Source organism: Triticum aestivum, chromosome 5D (assembly GCF_018294505.1).
Source record: "Triticum aestivum cultivar Chinese Spring chromosome 5D, IWGSC CS RefSeq v2.1, whole genome shotgun sequence".
Classification (NCBI taxonomy): domain Eukaryota; kingdom Viridiplantae; phylum Streptophyta; class Magnoliopsida; order Poales; family Poaceae; genus Triticum; species Triticum aestivum.
Genome location: NC_057808.1, coordinates 533926057 through 533937982, shown reverse-complemented (window position 1 = coordinate 533937982; position 11926 = coordinate 533926057).

Sequence of the window (11926 nt, the reverse complement as noted above, 5' to 3'; positions counted from 1 at the left end):
GGATAGTAAGAAACATCTTCCAGGGAGAATAGTTCCGTTAAGGGTTCCTTTCCCTGGGTACGCATGCATTAATGTGCATGTCCGAACTGCGAAAAGAGACGCGGGATATAAACATCTGGGGCATGTATTGTAATAAGTAAAAGTCATCTTTTGTTCACCAACCGAATATTCCCTTAAGAATGCTAGCTTTCGACTTCACCCAGTCTGAGGTACACATCCGACTGACCCGGCAGTAACAATCGCAGAGGTGCTCCCCTTATGCCCTAGCCGAATTAACGGGAACGTAGGGAATAAACACAAGAGCCAGGCAACCCAGCTTGGCCAAAACTTAAGTCATATCGATGCATATAATGGCGAAGAAAAGGTACATGTGGGAAAGTAAGACATGTGCAGGGGGCATCACTACTAGAAAAAGGCTTACTAGTGGCGCACCAGTTTTGCCTACTAATGGCGCACCACTGGTGCGCCACTAGCATCACGCCACTAGTATTTTTTACTAATGGCGCACCAGTGGTGCGCCATTAGTATCTGGTATACTAATGGCGCACCAGTGGTGCGCCATTAGTATATGCCATGGTGCGCCATTAGTATAGGCCACTGGTGCGCCATTAGTATAGGCCACGGTGCGCCATTAGTATTTTTGAATTTTGAAGGCGGGAAAATAGTAGTGGCGCACCGTCTAACCCCCACCGTGCGCCATTGCTATTTTTGAATTTTGAATTTGGATCTGGATCGCGATTTTTTTGCCCATTTTTTGCTCATTTTTTTGGCTCGTTTTTTTGCACGATATTATTTCAAATTTTGTTCCTCTTTTTGGATCTTGTACGTTCTTTTGCCGGAGAGGAGTTCGCCAGAGAGGAGGAGGAGGAGGTCACCGGAGAGGTGCTCGCCTACATCACCGGAGAGGAGGAGGAGGTCGCCGGAGAGGAGTTCACCGGAGCATCGGAGAGGAGGAAGGAGAAACCATGAGGGGAGCTCACCGAAGAGGAGGGAGGAGGAGCTCACCGGAGAGGAGGGAGTAGGAGCTCACCAGAGAGGAGGGAGGAGGAGCTCACCGGAGAGGAGGGAGGAGGAGCTCACCGGAGAGGAGGGAGGAGGAGCTCACCGGAGAGGAGGGAGGAGGAGCTCACCGGAGAGGAGGGAGGAGGAGCTCACCGGAGAGGAGGGAGAAGGAGATGAAGTGGAGGAGAGGTGGAGTGGAGGAGAAGAATGAAGAGGTAAGGAGGAGAGGACACGCCCAGCCATATATACGGCATAGTAATGGCGCACCATGGCAGGTGCGCCATTACTATTTTTTTATTTATTTTGAATTTTGAAGGCGGGAAGATACTAATGGCGCACCATGGGCAGGTGCGCCATTAGTAACTTGTTTTTTATTTTTTGATTTATTTTGAATTTTGAAGGCGGGAAGATACTAATGGCGCACCAGGGGCAGGTGCGCCATTAGTAACTTTTTTTATTTTTTTTATTTATTTTGAATTTTGAAGGCGGGAAGATAGTAATGGCGCACCATGGGCAGGTGCGCCATTAGTAAGTTTGAATTTTTTTGAATTTTTTTGCATCTCCAGATCTTAAAAGCCCCGTATCTTTTTTTCTGTTAGGTTTTTGAGGATTTTGAAAATGTTTAACGGGGTTCCCCCGGTTAAATTCGGATGTAACTTTTCGAGTAGATGATTTTTCATATAAAAAACTTTTTCATCCGAGTTCGTATGCAAAAGTTATGCCCATTTTAAGAAATTCCAGAGAGATTTTGCAAATAAAGTCGAAATTCATATTTGTTAATTTTCCCAACAACTAGACCACATATCACATGGGAAACTTGTTTTATTTTATATTTTTGACATTTCCATATTTTTCTTTTATTTTTTTAAAACTGAAAAGGCGGTCCAAGGGGGGGGTGCATTCGGTGGAATGGGCCAAGTTACTAATGGCGCACCGTGGGGGTGGTGCGCCATTAGTAGTTCAACTAGTAATGGCGCACCACCTCAACCGTGCGCCATTAGTACTTTTTCAAAAAAATAAAAAATTTGAAATAAAATTTGTAACAAAATTACTAATGGCGCACCTGTGAGTGGTGCGCCATTAGTAGTTCAACTAGTAATGGCGCACAGTGGGTGTGGTGCGCCATTAGTAGTTGAACTAGTAATGGCGCACCACACCGACGGTGTGCCATTAGTAGTTTAAAAAATAAAAAGAAAAAAATTGAAAAAAAAAATTTGAAACATAATTACTAATGGCGCATCGTGGGATGGTGCGCCATTACTAGTTGAACTACTAATGGCGCACCATCCCACGGTGCGCCATTGGTAGTTTTGAAAAAATTAAATAATTTTTTTTACTAATGGCGCACCGTGGATGTGGTGCGCCATTAGTATTTTCACACTAATGGCGCACCAACACATGGTGCGCCATTAGTATATAGTAATGGCGCACCACATGTCTGGTGCGCCATTAGTGGCCATATCATCTATAGCCCTTTTCCTAGTAATGCATAGAGCCCAGAACATAATTATATTAAGCTTCTGTATAAGAAGCCCCAGGTATAATGAGCACGCCTGGCGCGTCAAGATTGTGTAGCCAAGACACATTTTAACCTTTTAAGGTCGTGAAGAAGAAGGGAAGAGAGAAAGAAAGAAAGACAGATAGCGGATATATATGTATAAAAAGGGATGGAGGTAAGGAGACGAACACAGAGTCCGGCACTAAGCGTAGAACCTTCGGAGTCTGGCCGCATTCCATGGGTTTGGCTCGAGTCGATTGTCCGATGCATCCCGCAGACGGTGCGCTCCACCGGTTAGCACTTTGTCAATAACGAAGGGACCTTCCCATTTGGGCTTGAGCTTGTCCTTTTTCTTCTCTGGTAGGCGTAGAACGAGTTCGCCAACGTTATAAGTTTTGGCCCGTACTTCTCTGCTTTGATACCGTTGAGCCTGTTGCTGATAGAATGCGGAGCGGGCTTTTGCCACGTCACGCTCCTCCTCCAGGGCATCCAAACTGTCCTGCCGATCAAGCTCGGCTTCTTTCTCTTCGTACATGCGCACTCGAGGTGAGTCATGAATGATGTCGCAGGGTAGCACCGCCTCTGCGTCGTACACCATAAAAAACGGTGTGTATCCAGTAGTGCGATTCGGCGTGGTCCGCAGCCCCCATAGTACGGAGTCGAGCTCCTCAACCCAGTGCGTATCTGATTCCTTCAAAGATCGCACTAATCTGGGTTTAATGCCGCTCATAATAAGACCATTTGCTCGCTCGACTTGACCGTTTGTTTGGGGGTGATAGACGGAGGCATAATCAAGCTTAATGCCCATGTTGCCGCACCAAGTTTTTACCTCGTCGGCTGTAAAGTTTGAGCCGTTATCGGTGATGATGCTATGGGGGACACCGTAACGGTGTACAACCCCGGATATGAAGTCTATCACTGGTCCGGATTTGGCTGTTTTAACTGGTTTGGCTTCTATCCATTGGGTGAATTTATCCACCATGACCAATAGGTACTTTTTCTTATGGCTTCCTCCTTTAAGGGGTCCGACCATATCAAGCCCCCAGACCGCAAAGGGCCAAGTAATGGGGATTGTTTTGAGAGCGGTAGGTGGCATATGGCTTTGGTTTGCAAAAAGCTGGCAACCGACGCAATGTTGGACGAGGTCCTTTGCGTCTGCTCGGGCTGTCGGCCAGTAGAAACCTATACGGAAGGCCTTGCTTACAAGGGCCCGAGCTGCGGCGTGGTGGCCACCGAGTCCAGCATGAATTTCTGCCAAAAGTTGTTGTCCTTCCTCTTCGGAGATGCACCTTTGAAGTACTCCGGTAGCGCTTTTCTTATAAAGCTCTCCCTCGTGGACCTTGTAGGCTTTAGACCGCCGCATAATGCAACGTGCCTCGTTTGGGTCCTTAGGGAGTTCTTGCCTAGTTAGGTAAGCCAAGAAGGGTTCTCTCCACGGGGCGATGATAGCCATAATCACGTGGGCCGAAGGTGTTATTTCGATGGCGGAGCCTCCGATTACGTCAGAGTGTTCGGGATCTGGCGTTGTGGCCGGATCCGGACTGTTGTTGCCGGTCTCCCCTTCCCACACCACGGATGTCTTAAATAGCCTTTCCAAGAAGATATTAGGTGGGACAGGGTCGCGCTTAGCGCCGATGCGGGCGAGGATATCCGCCGCTTGATTGTTTTCTCGGACCACATGGTGGAATTCGAGCCCCTCGAACCGAGCTGACATTTTGAGGACGGCGTTGCGGTAAGCCGCCATTTTTGGGTCCTTGGCGTCAAAGTCTCCATTTATTTGAGATATTGCGAGGTTTGAATCCCCACGCACCTCCAGGCGTTGAATGCCCATGGAGACTGCCATCCGGAGACCATGCAACAGGGCCTCATATTCTGCTGCACTGTTGGAGTCTGTGTATAATATTTGGAGTACGTATTGGAATGTATCTCCGATGGGGGATGTCAGGACGACGCCTGCCCCTAGACCAGCCAGCATCTTAGAGCCGTCGAAGTGCATGATCCAATTGGAGTACGCGCCGTACTCTTTAGGGAGTTCGGCTTCTGTCCATTCGGCGACGAAATCAGCCAGTACTTGCGACTTAATGGCTCGCCGTGGTTTGTATGTTATGTCGAACGGGAGGAGCTCAATAGCCCATTTAGCAATCCGGCCCGTGGCATCGCGGTTATTTATTATGTTGTTGAGTGGTACTTCAGAGGCCACCGTAATTGAACACTCTTGAAAGTAGTGTCGTAGTTTTCGGGATGCCATGAAGACCGCGTATGCTATCTTTTGATAATGTGGGTACCGTGATTTGCATGGAGTGAGGACAGTGGATGCGTAGTATACTGGCTTTTGAAGTGAGAACTTATGTTCGTCCGTCTCTCGGTCGACGACGAGCACTGCGCTTACAACCTCGTGTGTTGCCGCTATATATAACAGCATTGGTTCGCCGATATTTGGCGCGGCTAAGATTGGGTTGCTGGCCAAGAGAGCTTTTATTTCTTCCAATCCGGCCGTGGCCGCATCCGTCCACTCGAAGTGTTCGGTGCACCGAAGAAGGAGATAGAGAGGTAATGCCTTTTCTCCCAATCGGGAGATAAAGCGGCTTAAGGCAGCCACGCACCCGGTTAATTTCTGGATTTGCTTGAGGTCTGTTGGGATAGCCAACTGTGACAGAGCTTGGATTTTAGCCGGATTGCTTCAATTCCTCTATTGGAAACGATGAAGCCCAAGAGCTTTCCGGCGGGCACGCCGAAAACACATTTTTCCGGATTGAGCTTGATGTCATATGTTCGGAGATTGTCGAACGTGAGCCTCAAGTCGTCTATTAAGGATTCGACGTGTCTGGTTTTAATGACCACATCGTCTATGTATGCCTCCACTGTTTTGCCGATTTGTGTTTCCAGGCATGTCTGAATCATGCGTTGATAGGTTGCACCGGCGTTTTTGAGCCCGAAAGGCATGGTGTTAAAACAGAAGGGGCCGTATGGAGTGATGAATGCCGTTGCGGCTTGATCGGACTCCGCCATCTTAATTTGATGGTATCCGGAGTATGCGTCGAGGAAACACAATGAGTCATGTCCTGTGGTAGCGTCGATAATTTGATCGATGCGGGGGAGGGGGAAGGGATCCTTAGGGCAAGCCTTGTTAAGGTCCTTTAAATCAACACATAGGCGCCAGGATTTGTCCTTCTTTGGTACCATCACCAGGTTTGCTAGCCATTCCGGATGTTTTATTTCTCTAATGAATCCGGCCTCGAGTAACTTGGCTAGCTCTTCTCCCATGGCTTGTCGCTTAGGCTCAGAGAAACGCCGAAGAGTCTGCTTGACCGGCTTTAACCCCTTTAGAATGTTAAGGCTATGCTCGGCCAGCCTGCGTGGGATTCCTGGCATGTCTGAAGGATGCCAGGCGAAGATGTCCCAATTCTCGCGCAAGAACTCCCGCAGTGCGGCATCTGTTGTGGGGTTCAGCTGTGCCCCGATGGATGCTGTTTTTGTAGGGTCCGTTGGGTGGACCTGGAATTTGACTATTTCGTCCGCTGGTTTAAAAGAGGTGGACTTGGGTCTTTTGTCGAGTATCACGTCGTCCCTGTCCACTGTGGAGCACAGCGCAGTTAGTTCTTCGGGCGCAAGGGCTTCGGATAACGCCTCGAGGGCCAGTGCGGCGGTTTTATTTTCGGCGCGGAGTGCTATGTCCGGATCACTAGCTAGAGTGATGATTCCATTGGGCCCGGGCATCTTGAGCTTCATGTACCCATAATGGGGTATAGCTTGGAAGATCGTGAATGCCTCCCGCCCTAAAAGGGCGTGGTATCCGCTACTAAATAGGGCCACTTGGAATGTGATTTCTTCGGACCTGTAATTCTCCGGCGTGCCAAATACCACATCAAGTGTGATCTTTCCCGCGCATCGTGCCTCTCGACTAGGGATGATTCCTCTGAAGGTCGTGCTGCTTTTCTCAATGCGGCTCTTGTCTCTTTCCATTTTTCTAAGAGTCTCCTCATAGATGAGGTTTAATCCGTTGCCACCGTCCATGAGCACTTTAGTAAGCCGGAAGCCGTCCACAATTGGACTAAGGACCAAAGCGGCTGGTGCTCGGGTTGTTCGGAATTGAGGTTCGTCACTGGCATTGAAGGTTATAGCCGTATCGTTCCATGGATTTATTGTTGCAACGTGGCAGACTTCGGCGAGGCTGCGGAGTGCTCGCTTGCGCCTATTATTTGAGGCGAAGGTCTCGAAGACTGTCAGTACTGTATTGTTATCTTCCACGGAATGGTGCCCTGTGGTATTTTTGATGAGGAGATCGTCGCCGCTTTTGGCCACCTGCCGGAGTATTCAACATGCTCAAAGGCTATGTGTTGGCATGGTATCCGGTGTACTGTGGATTTTGCATGGCCCATTGAGCCAACCCTCCAATACGGTTCTTCGCCCTGTCATGGGCTTTGGTTTCTTTGTAATTGGATCGGGTGACTTACGAGAGTACACCCTTTTAGTTCGGACGGCGTGTTTAGTGAGAGCCAGAGGATCCCAGAATTTTGTTTGGGTTCTCCAGGTGCTTTCCATCGCACAGTAATTCTGTACTATGGCCGCCAAGTCAGCGAAGTGTACTATGTCACGGCGACTTATGGCGTTGAGGATTCCCTTGTCCGTGCAATTTTTGCAAAAGAATGAAATTGCGTCTTCCGCGCGGCAGTCCTTGTCCTTGCTCATTACAAGGAGGAATCTGGCCCAATAGTGATGTACTGTCTCTTGGGGCTCTTGTCTAATGTGGGAAAGATCACTTATGTGAGGGTGGGTGGGTAGATTTAGGTCCAAAGCCTGACCCCATCTGAGACCCAGGGGCGGAGTTTCCGAGCTTGGCAGTTCGGGCTCTGGGACGATGCCCAATAGTTCTGGCCCACTATCCGAATCTAGGTTCGAAGCTTGGGTCATGTCCTCCCGTAGACGGGTATCCGGCTCGGAGAGCTTGGGAATCCGGACATAGTTTGTCCTCAAAATAGAGGAAGAATCGCTGCATTGCTCCTCCACCACCGCTATCTGATGGGTGACTGGCGGAGAGTTAATCTCCCTTTGGTCGGGTTTAAGCCCGATCCGATCATAATACGTAGCGACTCCCAAGGCGGCGATGCGATCCAAGAGCTCGTTCAAAGAAGAGAGCTCCATTGGATCCATCTGCTCGGTGAATCCCTAGCCGACGTGGAGGCTGTTTTTGATGACCCGAGAAGTCATCGTCGGCGCAGTGGAACTCTCAATGAAAGCACCAATGTCGGTGTCAAAACCGACGGATCTTGGGTAGGGGGTCCCGAACTGTGCGTCTAAGGCGGATGGTAACAGGAGGCGGGGGACACAATGTTTACCCAGGTTCGGGCCCTCTCGATGGTGGTAATACCCTACTTCCTGCTTGATTGATCTTGATGATATGAGTATTACAAGAGTTTATCTACCACGAGATCGTAGAGGCTAAACCCTAGAAGCTAGCCTATGATTATCATTGATCTTGTCCTACGGACTAAACCCTCCGGTTTATATAGACACCGGAGGGGGCTAGGGTTACACAGAGTCGGTTACAAGGGAGGAGATCTACATATCCGAATTGCAAAGCTTGCCTTCCACGCAAAGGAGAGTCCCACCCGGACACGGGACGAAATCTTTAATCTTGTATCCTCATAGTCCAACAGTCTGGCCAAAGTATATAGTCCGGCTGTCCGAGGACCCCCTAATCCAGGACTCCCTCAGCAGTGCCACAAGTATGTGGGACTATCATTATCAACCTTACATCTTTTGGCATTCACACTATGAATATGTGTAACATCACGTTCGAGATTAAATAAGAATAAACCATTGACCAACGGGGCATGACCATAAAACATATATCTCATATAAATAGAACAACCATTATTCTCATATTTAAATGAGTAGCCATCTCGCATTAAACGAGATCAAGATACAATGTTCATGCTCAAAGCTGGCACTAAATAACAATTATTGAGGTTTAAAACTAACCCCGTAGGTAAATGTAGAGGTAGCGTGCCGACGGCGATCACATCGACCTTGGAACCATTCCCGACGCGCATCGTCACCTCGTCCTTCGCCAGTCTCCGCTTATTCTGCAGCTCCTGTTTTGAGTTACAAATATGAGCAACTGCACCGGTATCAAATACCCAGGAGCTACTACGAGTGCTGGTAAGGTACACATCAATGACATGTATATCATATATACCTTTGGTATTGCCGGCCTTCTTATCCGCTAAGTACTTGGGGCAGTTCCGCTTCCAGTGACTGTTTCCCTTGCAATAAAAGCACTCAGTCTCAGGTTTGGGTCCATGCTTTGGCTCCTTCCCGGTAACTGGCTTACCGGGCGCGGCAACTCCCTTGCTGTCCTTCTTGAAGTTCTCCTTACCCTTGCCTTTCTTGAAACTAGTGGTTTTATTGACCATCAACACTTGATGTTCCTTTTTGATCTCCACCTCCGCTGATTTCAGCATTGAATATACCTCACGAATGGTTTTCGCCATCCCCTGCATATTGAAATTCATCACAAAGCTCTTGTAGCTTGGTGGGAGCGACTGAAGGATTCTGTCAACGACCGCGTCATCCGAGAGATTAACTCCCAGCTGAGATAAGCGGTTGTGTAACCCAGACATTTTGAGTATGTGCTCGCTGACAGAACTATTCTCCTCCATCTTACAACTGTAGAACTTGTCGAAGACTTCATATCTCTGGACCCGGGCATGAGCTTGGAAAACCATTTTCAGCTCTTGGAACATCTCATATGCTCTGTGCTGCTCAAAATGCTTTTGGAGCCCCGGTTCTAAGCTGTAAAGCGTGCCGCACTGAACCAGGGAGTAATCATCACTACACGACTGCCAGGCGTTCATAACGTCTTGAGTTGCTGGGAAAACAGGTGCGTCACCTAGCGGTGCTTCAAGGACATATGCTTTCTTGGCAGCTATGAGGATAATCCTCAGGTTACGGACCCAGTCCGTGTAGTTGCTCCCATCGTCTTTCAGCTTGGTTTTCTCTAGGAATGCATTGAAGTTGAGGGCAACATTAGCATGGGCCAGTTGATCTACAAGACATATTGTAAAGATATTTAGACTATGTTCATGATAATTGAGTTCATCTAATCAAATTATTTAATGAACTCCCACTCAGACGGACACCCTCTAGTCATCTAAGTGATACATGATCCGAATCGACTAGGCCGTGTCCGATCATCACGTGTGATGGACTAGTCATCAACGGTGAACATCTCCATGTTGATCGTATCTTCTATACGACTCATGTTCGACCTTTCGGTCTTCCGTGTTCCGAGGCCATGTCTGTACATGCTAGGCTCGTCAAGTCAACCTAAGTGTTTTGCATGTGTAAATCTGGCTTACACCCATTGTATTCGAACGTTAGAATCTATCACACCTGATCATCACGTGGTGCTTCGAAATAACGAACCTTCGCAACGGTGCACAGTTAGGGGGAACACAATTCTTGATATTTTAGTGGGAGATCATCTTATTTAAGCTACCGTTGTTCTAAGCAAATAAGATGTAAAACATGATAAACATCACATGCAATCAAATAGTGACATGATATGGCCAATATCATTTTGCTCCTTTTGATCTCCATCTTCGGGCCACCATGATCATCATCGTCATCGGCATGACACCATGATCTCCATCATCGTGTCTTCATGAAGCTGTCCCGCCAACTATTACTTCTACTACTATGGCTAATGGTTAGCAACGAAGTAAAGTAATTACATGGCGTTTATGTTGACTCGCAGGTCATAAATAAATTAAGACAACTCCTATGGCTCCTGCCGGTTGTCATGCTCATCGACATGCAAGTCGTGATTCCTATTACAAGAACATGATCAATCTCATATATCACATATATCATTCATCACATTCTTTTGGCCATATCACATCACATAGCATACCCTGCAAAAACAAGTTAGACGTCATCTAATTATTGTTGCATGTCTTTTACGTGGCTGCTATGGGTTTCTAGCAAGAATGTTTCTTACCTACGCAAAAACCACAACGTGATATGCCAATTTCTATTTACCCTTCATAAGGACCCTTTTCATCGAATCCGATCCGACTAAAGTGGGAGAGACAGACACCCGCTAGCCACCTTACGCAACTAGTGCATGTCAGTCGGTGGAACCTGTCTCACGTAAGCGTACGTGTAAGGTCGGTCCGGGCCGCTTCATCCCACGATGCCGCCGAATCAAGATAAGACTAGTAATGGCAAGTAAATTGACAAAATCGACGCCCACAACAACTTGTGTTCTACTCGTGCATAGAAACTACGCATAGACCTAGCTCATGATGCCACTATTGGGGATCGTTGCAGAAATTAAAAAATTTCTACGCATCACCAAGATCTATCTATGGAGAAACTAGCAACAAGAGAGAGGGGAGTGCATCTTCATACCCATGAAGATCGCTATGCGGAAGCGTTGCAAGAACGCGGTTGGAGGAGTCGTACACGCAGTGATTCAGATCGCGGTCGATTCCGATCTAAGCGCCGAACAACGGCGCCTCCGTGTTCAACACACGTGCAGCCCGGTGACGTCTCCCGCGCCTTGATCCAGCAAGGAGGAGGGAGAGGTTGGGGAAGACAACTCTAGCAGCAGCACGACGGCGTGGTGGTGGTGGGGCAGCGTGGTTTCCAGCAGGGCTTTGCCAAGCACTACGAAGAACGAGGATGTGGAGAGGTAGGGTTGCGCCGAGAGAGAGAGAGAGACTCATGTCTTTGGCAGCCCCAAAACCCCCACTATTTATAGGAGGAGGGGAGGAGGGTGCACCCCCTCTAGGGTTCCCACCCCTAGGCGGGGCGGCAGCCCTAGATGGGATGGAGGCGGGCAGCCAAGGGGGCGCGCCCTAGGGTGGGCCTTAGGCCCATATGCGCCTAGGGTTTCCCCCTTTCCCCTCCTAGCTGCCTCTTGGGCCCTGGTGGGAGGCGCACCAGCCCACTCAGGGGCTGGTTCCTTCCCACTCTTGGCCCATGCAAGCCTCCGGGGCTGGTGGCCCCTCCCGGTGGACCCCCGGAACCCTCCGGTGGTCCCGGTACATTACCAGTGATGCCCGAAACACTTCCGGTGGCCAAAACCTCACTTCCTATATATTATTCTTTACCTACGGACCATTCCGGAACTCCTCGTGACGTCCGGGATCTCATCTGGGACTCCGAACAACATTCGGTAACGATGTACAAACTTTCCCTATAACCCTAGCGTCATCGAACCTTAAGTGTGTAGACCCTACGGGTTCGGGAGGCATGCAGACATGATCGAGACATCTCTCTGGTCAATAACCAACAGCGTGATCTGGATACCCATGTTGGCTCCTACATGTTCCACGATGATCTTATCGGATGAACCACGATGTCGAGGATTCAATCAATCCCGTATACAATTCCCTTTGTCTACCGATATGATACTTG